The sequence below is a fragment of the Magnolia sinica genome, chromosome 6 (assembly GCF_029962835.1).
Source record: "Magnolia sinica isolate HGM2019 chromosome 6, MsV1, whole genome shotgun sequence".
Taxonomy (NCBI): domain Eukaryota; kingdom Viridiplantae; phylum Streptophyta; class Magnoliopsida; order Magnoliales; family Magnoliaceae; genus Magnolia; species Magnolia sinica.
Genome location: NC_080578.1, coordinates 46,001,715 through 46,011,556, shown reverse-complemented (window position 1 = coordinate 46,011,556; position 9,842 = coordinate 46,001,715). Strand labels below are relative to the sequence as shown.

At 37.3% G+C, this 9,842-nt stretch overlaps 3 long non-coding RNA genes across 5 annotated transcripts; all 3 read right to left on the bottom strand.

Annotated features, from left to right (window-relative positions):
- Positions 1–1,259: 1,259 nt before the first annotated feature.
- Positions 1,260–2,653, bottom strand: LOC131250016 (uncharacterized). Its single transcript, XR_009172977.1, has 3 exons — positions 2,359–2,653; positions 2,169–2,259; positions 1,260–2,093 (listed from the first exon to the last, which is right to left on the bottom strand). It is a non-coding gene; the product is annotated as an uncharacterized LOC131250016 (long non-coding RNA).
- Positions 2,654–3,913: 1,260 nt separating this feature from the next.
- LOC131250015 (uncharacterized) lies at positions 3,914–4,726 on the bottom strand. Its single transcript, XR_009172976.1, has 3 exons — positions 4,656–4,726; positions 4,450–4,501; positions 3,914–4,219 (listed from the first exon to the last, which is right to left on the bottom strand). It is a non-coding gene; the product is annotated as an uncharacterized LOC131250015 (long non-coding RNA).
- Positions 4,727–5,067: 341 nt separating this feature from the next.
- LOC131250014 (uncharacterized) lies at positions 5,068–6,598 on the bottom strand. Of its 3 annotated transcripts, none has more exons than XR_009172975.1 (3): positions 6,447–6,598; positions 6,270–6,363; positions 5,068–6,119 (listed from the first exon to the last, which is right to left on the bottom strand). It is a non-coding gene; the product is annotated as an uncharacterized LOC131250014 (long non-coding RNA). The 3 variants fall into 3 exon arrangements; XR_009172973.1 differs by having other exon boundaries at positions 5,068–6,093; XR_009172974.1 differs by having other exon boundaries at positions 5,068–6,074.
- Between the last annotated feature and the right edge of the window lie 3,244 nt (positions 6,599–9,842).

Sequence of the window (9,842 nt, the reverse complement as noted above, 5' to 3'; positions counted from 1 at the left end):
AATAATAGATACAACATTTCCAAATAACTTCATGCACAACATAAATTAGGAACACAGATGGAAAGTTACAAAATAATAATAATAAGGAAAGCAATATCTGCTAGTACAATACTTCGATTGGAAACAAAAGCTGAAATAATGAAAAAGTGCCCTGGCTAACAAAACAATGTACTAAAATCTCATCCCATCTCTTCATGGTTAGGCACCCATTGGAAAATCCAAACAAGCCTTTTGTACTATTTTCAAAATGAAGGCAGTCATCAACTGTATTGCCCACACTGTACACAATTTAGTCTTGCAATGACCCACCATGATTTATTCTCATTGGATTGAAAGCTTAAATTTCAACATAAATCAAGATGTTAGAAGTTAAGAACTAATGAATGACCCTTGCATTACTCATCATGTACAATTTTCTTCTTTCGACAATTGAGCCTAAATCAAAGCTTATTTAGCAATCTGCCAAGAAAAAGTACCAGAAAATTAAGCACAGTAACTTGCCTCACAGACCCACCAACCAACCAAAAAACAGGATAGTTGTTTGATTGGACAAAATATCAGCAACCAATTAAGATAAGAAGTTAATTACCCAAGTTATTGGAACAGAAAAATGCTAGTGAATGGTCAAACAAATCAGGATATAACTGAAAGGATTTGAAAAAATGGATGGACAGCATGGATGAAACAAATACATCATGATGGATCCACATATAAATGAATTGATTAAGTACTTGTAAGTAAAAAAGTTACTTATAACTAATCATAAACAAAACTTATCTGAAATAAGTTACTTATCTACTGCTGTAAATTGAAAAAGTAACTTATTTGACGATATCCAAACAGGGCCTTAATCATAAATTCATACTTGTCAAATAAAAAAATAAAATTAGTGGAATAGATTTGAAGTGTGTAAGAGAAGTTGTATTCATTAAGTATATGCAGATACAACTATCTGCATATCCTGTCTTTTATCGAAATTCCTTTTAAGGCAACATAGGTCGTGCTGCTATATGATTCAAAACCATCCAAGATTTTCAAACTTAGTTTCTAGAATCCAAACATATACAGCAAACTATCACACTATACACATACATGATCAACCATTATCCTGGTAATGAAACACTCTCAAACTGCAATTAAATGAAGAAAGCATGAGAAAATAAATACATAGCGAAGAAGGGAAAGATAAAACGGACCCTTTTTTTCTTTTATATATAGGGACCCTGCTGGTAGCCGTTAAAACTGGCCACCGGCAAAGGGTTGGCCCATCGGTCGGCTAAGGGCCGATTTCTTGTAGTGATGATCTCCTTGTTGCAAAATTCAGAAATGTTAGCTCTCTGTCTTGAGAGTTCTTTCATACTTCGATCTTTGCTAATAAAAATCAGAATATTATTATTTAATCAACATAAACAAAACCCAATAAACCATTCCATATTAGTATAAACATATGAGGTTGTTCCGTACCATAGCAATTGCCATCATTTCAAATGCTTGAATCTTGAAACACAGCCACCAACAAAACAAGAAAAGAAAAATGAGTTTAAAAGGGGAAAAAAAAACCCATAATCTAGCATTTTATTTTGAGCATTCCCTGATAGATACAACATCCATAATCTAGCACAGACATGTGCACAGACACCTTAATGCAAGGAATTATGTAGTGGGAACTACAGGATGTAGTGAGAGTAAAGGGGTCAACATACCATCGGATTCTGCCAAATATTATCATGGCCCTCCAACTTCGCAACTTCAACATCTATGGATCTTGATGTTAGATGGACTTCTTTAGCTAATTTTGAAATATCTCTACAGATATCCAGGCCACTAGGACCTTTTCCAATCAGAACTACAATCTGGCCAACAAAACATGCAGTGAATACTTAAAAATAACTGAGTATGGACCACGGGATTAAATGGTATGGAATTGCATTAGATGGAATTAATTCCATCATCTGAGTATCAGAAAAGTCATAGCATATATGCTCTAATATATCCTTGTCAGCAACAAATCCTAATGCTCGAAACACAATAATTATTGGCATTTCTGTCCGAATGTAAGGAAGAGTAGCCCGAATATACTGCCCTGAAGAGCCCTGCAGACCACAAGGAATGCCAAACTTTAGCACTAGCATGGTAAGGCACAAGACAGAATCAGTCACAATATCCACCTTGGTGATATGGACATTCCCCGAGTTCTGTTAGATCTTTTTCTGAATTCTGGTACAACGTAAAATAACTAGACCGCAGCATTATAGGAACCTGAAACATAATACCAGTATAATAAAGGAAACAATAAGCATATAGTCAACCAAGATTCATGCTCTGGGTTGAAGCCTTAGTTCATAGCTCAAATTTTACCTTCCCAATGAAAACTTTGGTGAACTCCTGTGTCTCTGTGACTTCTTCACAGTCATGCCCTTTCTTTATGACACGTTTTGTGACACCCACATACAATGGTGCATAGTAAGTCAGGTTCCTCAGCCTTGCAGCCTTTGGGAACAAAGTTGCAGTTTCGTCGAAGAGTCAAATTGCAATAATTCAAAACAGCAAAAGTTGTACCAGTCCAACTCCATTTATAACGAGTGAAGATGCACAAAATGTAATTTAAAAATATTTTAGGCCCAATTTGGAACATATGGAATCATGGTTTGGGTCCTGTCTTCTCATGAATGAAAGTTTTGCTGCATCCAAATAATTTCCACCAATCTGATGATCAGCTGAAACTGACTGATGTTTGAAAGATTATATGGTTATTTCAAATGCAAGTTTTGCTGCATTTAAGTAGTTGTGACTTGGACGCATAGTGGTAGATGAAAGAAGGTGGGGAATATTGCAAAACTACACACACACGCACACACAGATATATATATATATATATATATATATATATATATATATATATATATATATATATATATATATATATATCATCGTTTTGATAATGCTGGTCCTTCAAACTAGGTCTCTCCTATATTTACCCTGGACGAGAGAGATAGAGAGAGAGAGAGAGAGAGAGAGAGAGAGAGATATCCAAACTTCTGATTTCATTTCTTTCAACATATAACATGCAAAATTGCTTGACAAAAATGCCACCCAAAAATACAAACTGTTTAAAAAAAATCCCAATTAAACCGTCCCAACAGAGGAATCCTGATCATCAGATATGGGCACTATCTCATGTTCATTTCAGCATAAGCTACCATGCGATACTTGGAATTTCTCCATCATTATAATTTTCACTGCCCATAAATTTAAAAAGAAAAAAAAAAAAAAAAAAGAGTCCTCTGTCAGGTCTTGAGCAAGGGGAGTCAAGAGTTAGTTTTGCACCATTTAAAAAATGGTGGTGAGACTTTAGACATACACATGGCATGCTTGTATGGCAATCCAAACCATCCAAATCTATGGATGGAGCACAAGTGCATAATAAAAAATCTTCACTGAGAAGCTAACATTAACCATCAGATTTGTCCTTCCAAATTTGGACCATTCACTTTTATTTTTAACCATCTATCCATATGATATCCATTAATTGGATGGTTAGGATTGCTTGATCAGTGTGATTTAGAAATGTCTGATTTTAGAAATGCTTCATCAACAATGAGATCCACAATATGGATGGTGTGTATAGCTGTAAATCAGTCTGATATGTAAGGTGGATGAGTCACTGCCAATTTTTAAATGGTGCCAAAAAAAAAAGAAGCAAATAGATGCAATAGCTCTATTGAATTTACCATTTTATCCTAGAAAGTGAATTGTCTATCAATGGAAGGAGAGTAATATATATGAATTCGCTTTCTATTTTCAAATATAAATGTATAAAGCACACAAGAACTTAATTCAAAATCTTTTTTTGTATAGAATAATTGTAAGCAATCCTTAGTTTTCATCATATGAACTGCTAAAACCTAGTGTGTTAAAGCAGAAGAAAAAGTGTAGAAAGATCCCTCTACACCACTTTATTTATAATGTTGCAGGTGAAAGAACCACTCTAATAATACAACCCAGTCCCACTTAATCCAGTCAAAAAAAGATCCACAAATATATAATAAATAAATAAATTTGCAGCAAATAACAACAAAGATGTTCTTCATGTTCAGAACTTAAAAGGTGGAAATAATATTGATAATAGAACTTGCAACAGAGTCTATCTTCTGTACCAGTTGGCCGGGTGATGTTGGTAGTAGGAGCTGGTCCTTCTGAGGCTTCTATACTTCAGTTGCTGGATCATTTGACAATAAAAGGAGATGGAAATCTGAATGTTAGTGGTTTAGATTTATGATAAACAAAACTGTGTTTGAAATGAAAATCATCAAGCATATATTATAAGAATCTTCTAGAAAGATCAGCTGAAATTGCTTACTCAAAACATTGCGACTACATTCCTAGCATATAAATCAGGTGACACATTTAATTAAATTAGAGTATGGTTGACAATCTCAATTCACTTACCCTAATATTGGCATCGTCATAACTTCTTGTAAGAGAAATTCAGCATTTCTATCTGACAATTTTAAAATAGCCATACCACAGCATTGTCTAGTGTGTATGTGAATCCTTTTGGTATCACATAATTTTTTTTTAAAAATAAAAATAAAAAATTTGGCATCTGCAAATATTTATTTGGTTTGCTATGACAAAGGAAACCATAGCCTCACCTGACGAATCCACCAATATACATAAGTTGATATTTTGTACCCTTTTGAAGAATCAAATTTCTCTCGTCCATCACATTCTGCCAGAGTTCTTCACAGGAGTTCATTTCCAATTAGTAGGCTCGGAAGGAAACTCACACCAGGCCAATAATCAATGCCGTTACACACTGATGACATCTGCCAGAGCTGTAATACAATGCCAAGGCCTTTAGGTTGTGTACACGGAAGCAGATTGCATGTGGCACCCGCTGTAGGAATATCCCTGTTTCATATCTAGGTTGTTTATCCATTTTTCCAGCTCCTATTATGGGATGACTGCAGAAATGATAGCAGACATGTTCAATTTTTGTGTGAACTAAAAAAATAGAGCACTTCTACACTATGCAGGAAGTAGAACCATATTACTTGTTGTATTTCTGTTCTGTTCTGTCCTGTTCTTTTCTTTTTTGCTGCTGCTAGTGGTTGGGGCCGGTGGTGGTTATATATTTAATGCACAGTGCACAAAACCACTGCTAAGTCTCTGGTGTTTCTGGTGTGATGCCAATCTTAGGGTAGCATCAGTTTTTAGTCTTTTTTTATTACTTAGTTACTATTCAATGCTGCAGAATTATATTATCCTTGACCCAAGGATTTGATAAAGCATTCTTGGGCCCTGAATTCTACTCTGCATAGGTGGGGTTGCAGTGAGACATTAGACATACGGTTGATCTGATGGGTCCACCATGGATAGGAATGCCTCGAAAGTCTCTCATATTGGAAAATCCTAGCCAAATCTTTGGCCTTTTTGCTATTGAATGTTGTCTTTAGCTATTTTTTTTCCCAGCCATCTTTTGACTGATCACAGGTCTAGGGGTTGTACGATTCTTGCGCAATGAAACTTTTGGGGCATTGCCTATTCCACCTGTACAGATCAAGGCTGAGAACAATGCATATCCTTGAATCATAGTCATCTAAGCCATATCCTAACTGATTGAGGTCGGTCACATATATCCTTTTCATGCATATTCTTGAATCAAGGACCATATAATTCCTCGTCAACATTTGGTTGAGCTTAATTTCCTTTCATCTTTTCTATTCCAGTTTTCAGCTCCCTTTTAAGTAACCCAACTGTCCATGGCATCCAAAATTGGGCCCACTGCCAATTGCAAATTTGTATGAAGTCCTCATATGAAGAATATATATATATATATATATAAACAAACAAAAATAGTTCCTCATATACATATATAGGTAGGTTTGCAATCTCTCACAGAATAACAATATAACAGAATCAACTTGCCAAAATTGCTATAAAAGAAAATGTTGATCATCAAAATCGGATGAAAGCTTACTTAGGACCAGTGCAACCCATCGTAGCCCCCAAACCTCCATTCAGCTTCAGCACAAGAAGCTTGTCAAGAAGTTTCTTAGTCTGGGAAAGATCTGAATTTTCATTGATTGTCTGTCGCAGCATTTCAAAAAATACTTCTACCAAATTATCAATATCAGAAGAATAATGCAATAAAGAACTAAAAGATTTTCCTTTTTCTATTGATAATTAAAAATTGCATTTTTACTCACCAGATTTTGTTTCCACTAGCGTACATTTCAATTAAATACATGAAACCAGGAGATCACCTTCACAAGTCGGTGCCAAGCTATCATAATGAACGATGACTTCATATGTCCGAGTAGCTGGGTCTTACTTCATTCAATTTGTTGCGCTTCTCCACTACCATATAACAAGGCAGAAAGAAAAATCAAGTGATGAAATTGCAAGATCTGGAGAAATCAACAGAGTTTGATTCGTTCTACCTTAGATAATGAGACACCAGATTCACGAATCTAGATTTCTCATTTTCACTTCAAAAAAAGAAAAAGAAAAAAAGACATGAAATCTTATCTTGTTGAGCCATTTCATTAAATAGTTAGCATTCCTGAAATCTGAAAGAGCGACAGAAAGAGATAGAGAGAGGAAGAGATCAACCTGTAGAGAGGAGCTTTAGATTGCTTCGATTTAAGAAATGCCACAAAAATCTGAAAAGGGGCTTTTGAATGGTGCGTGGTTCCTTCGGGCGGCTGTTCCAATGGAGATCCGAGTAAAAAGATGACGCGAGGGAGATAGAAGAGATGGTGAAGATGCGTTGGACAGAGAGAGAGGGAGGCGAATGAGAGAGATGGAGCAGGTGAGAGAGAGAGAGAGAGAGAGAGAGAGAGAGAGAGAGAGAGAGAGAGAGAGAGGGAAAGAGGAAAATCGGGAGCGGAGATCGGGAGAGAGAAAGAGAGGGAAAGAGGAGAATCGGGAGAGAGGGAAAGAGGGGAACGGGGGCGGAGAGAGAGAGAGAGAGAGAGAGAGAGAGAGAGAGAGAGAGAGAGAGAGAGAGAGCAAATGATGGGGACGGTTAGGGTTTTTGATATATTCGGCCCCCTTTGCCGGCAGTGCACGTTGGGCGGCTGAAAAAATCAGCCGGCAATGCCGCACTTTGTCGTAGTGTCCATAGAAAGAAGACAGAGGTGAGGAGGTAGATCCTGACAGTGTTAGAAGAACTTCCTACCTTATATGTGGTTCGCTTCCCACTGTGTTAGTTGGCAATCAATTTTGAGAGAGTGTTTGGTCTAGCAAGTAAGGTAACGGAAGTATGTATTCCCCATGCTAGAATTTCTATTGAAAATCGTAGTTTTTCTTTCATACGAATGAGCTGTGAAGAAGAAGTGGAGATAGCAGTAAGGCTTTTGAATGGGGAAATAGGCAGGCCAGAAGTAGTTCAAAGAGCTCGTTTCGGTCCTGAGGTTAAAAAAAATAAAATAGAGGAGCAAAAGGAGTATGGGGTAAAGTCGTGCACTATGGTTGCTAGTGGAAATAGGCAGGCAAGCACTGGAGTAGGTACAACATCAAAAGTTAAGAGTTGATCTTACAGGGATGTACCGGTAGGGGGCCCAAAAGAGAGGAAGAGGGTGTCGGACTAGAGGGTGGAATCATGGGATTTAGGATCATCACCGCATGGCAGGGGGGTATGGATAGAAGAAACAATTGAGGGGAAAGAAATTTGTATTCATCAGGATGTTTTAAACAATTCATATAAAGAACTTGAATTTAGCTTTGTACTATCAGTTAAGATGGTTGTCACTATGGAACAGTTGGGTCTCTGGATGGAGCACAATTGCAGTTTGGGGAAGAAGATCAATCAGTGAAGATGCTAAGAGATGATGTTGTGTGGGTATCTGTTTTCTCCCAAAAAAGCGGCAGATAGCCTTTTCATGTCCTATAACCTTTTTTGGGATGATACGGTGAGAGGGCTTCACAATGGAAAAGATGGTTTGTGTTTGGCTGGGAAGAGGTATGGATCCAAATCTGGGACTTTCCGTTGGAATTGTGGAGCAATGATATCTTCATGAAAATCAGGAAATTTTTTGAAAAGGTTTTGGAAATCAATCCGAAAAATGATACGTGGAATTGAGGAGAAATGATATCTTCATGGAAATCTGAATTTTGTTTTTGCAAGGTCTAGGAAATTGATCTGAAAATTGATACATGTGAGGAACTTCGTTTCGCTAGATTCCAAATGCGAAAGAGAAAAACACAGTACTAGAAATTTTTTGTATCAAAGTCGAGAATGAGGTTATTCATGTGGACTTGCAAAAGGAAGACCAGGTAATGGAGGTAACGCCAACTAAGCATGGTGCTTCCTCGTCGGCAATGGAAAATTTTTGAGGGGAAGAAGATGTTCGAGCTCCATACTCCAGCAGAGCAACGAAAGAGGTCGATTTTTATTAGAGTTCTCCCATTGGTGGAAAAAAAGGTGAAGTCAGCTGAACGAAGAGAATGTGATGCATGGCAAGAAGGACGGTAAGGCTTTAATACCGTTAGGAAGTGTGCATGGCACACCCCGTATTTCTTCATACTTGGGTGTTACTATGGAAACTAATTTAGTGAATATATGCATGAATTATCTATTTAGTTTATTTAAATCATCCATCTATATTATAGTTTAATATGATCATAGAGAGTAGCTTCACCCATAGATCGAGCCATTCGAACATTAATTTTCTAAATGGACCATCATATCAATGTGGAACCAACATTCGTAGCAATTTAAACCTATTTTCATGAAACCAAAACATGATGGAACATAATATAACATCTTGTGAACTGTACAATGTCGCTCTTGAGACTAAAAATATAGAGTTCACCATTTACGAGGCTCATGACATATAAGTGGATGAACCATTACGTTATATTAGGAAATTGTTAGTTGCAATGAAAATTCCACTAAGAACACTCTTAGAAACCCCAGTGGACCCTTAGGTTGTTAGTTGGGATCATTCCAACCATTTCTTGGAGAGAATTACCATAGATCTTCATTTGAATAGTCTGTGAAATTCAGTGTACCACTTAAAATCATTGCTTGTACACATCTAGTTCAAGTCCCAACTGCCCATTGAATAGTGGATTTAGGGAGGTTTCAACGGTAGCATGTATCCCACTGTTTCTTGAATACTGGCCCACTTAAATATTGGATTCCAATTATTTTTTTCCCTAAATTGTAGATCGACCTAATCAATTTGATGACCGGTCCCGATCACAGATTTTGACCGTAAGCAACACTGATCAAAGCTGTGTGAGTACAAAGAAAGTGTGCCCATACAAACTACCCTCACGGTCAAACCGTGTTGACCCGACAACGGCTCGAAACGGAGAGTTTTCTCTTCTCTTTCCCGCCCGAACGCCGTTTGAAATGAACAACGTTCGTTTACTCGTGACGTGACCCACTATCAAAACCCATCGAGACGATCTGAACCGTCCATCTAGTGCAAACAAGGGTTCTGACCAAACCCTAACCCTTCCCGCACGTTGAAACACATGTGCCTGCACACGATTTTCTGATGCAAGCAGGAGTTGTGTGCGGCATTTTCCTAAAAATGGAAACTATTCTCGCTACCATGCTGTCAATTTGTGTACGCAAGAGATACGTTAATCCTTACCATTCATTCTTAAGAAATCTTAGCCCTAACGTCTCCTTTTTTGATAGGATTTCTTATCAAACAAATTTTGGAAGGAATCTTTTCGTTTTTAGGCAAATATCGACCTAGAGTTAATCGGAGCCTTCCATCGACTCTTCTAATGATTCTGGGATGTTGAATCAAGCCCTAGAGAGAGACTGAAAATTTCTTTCATAAGGTTTAGGGTTTCCTCCAGCAAACGTAAGATGG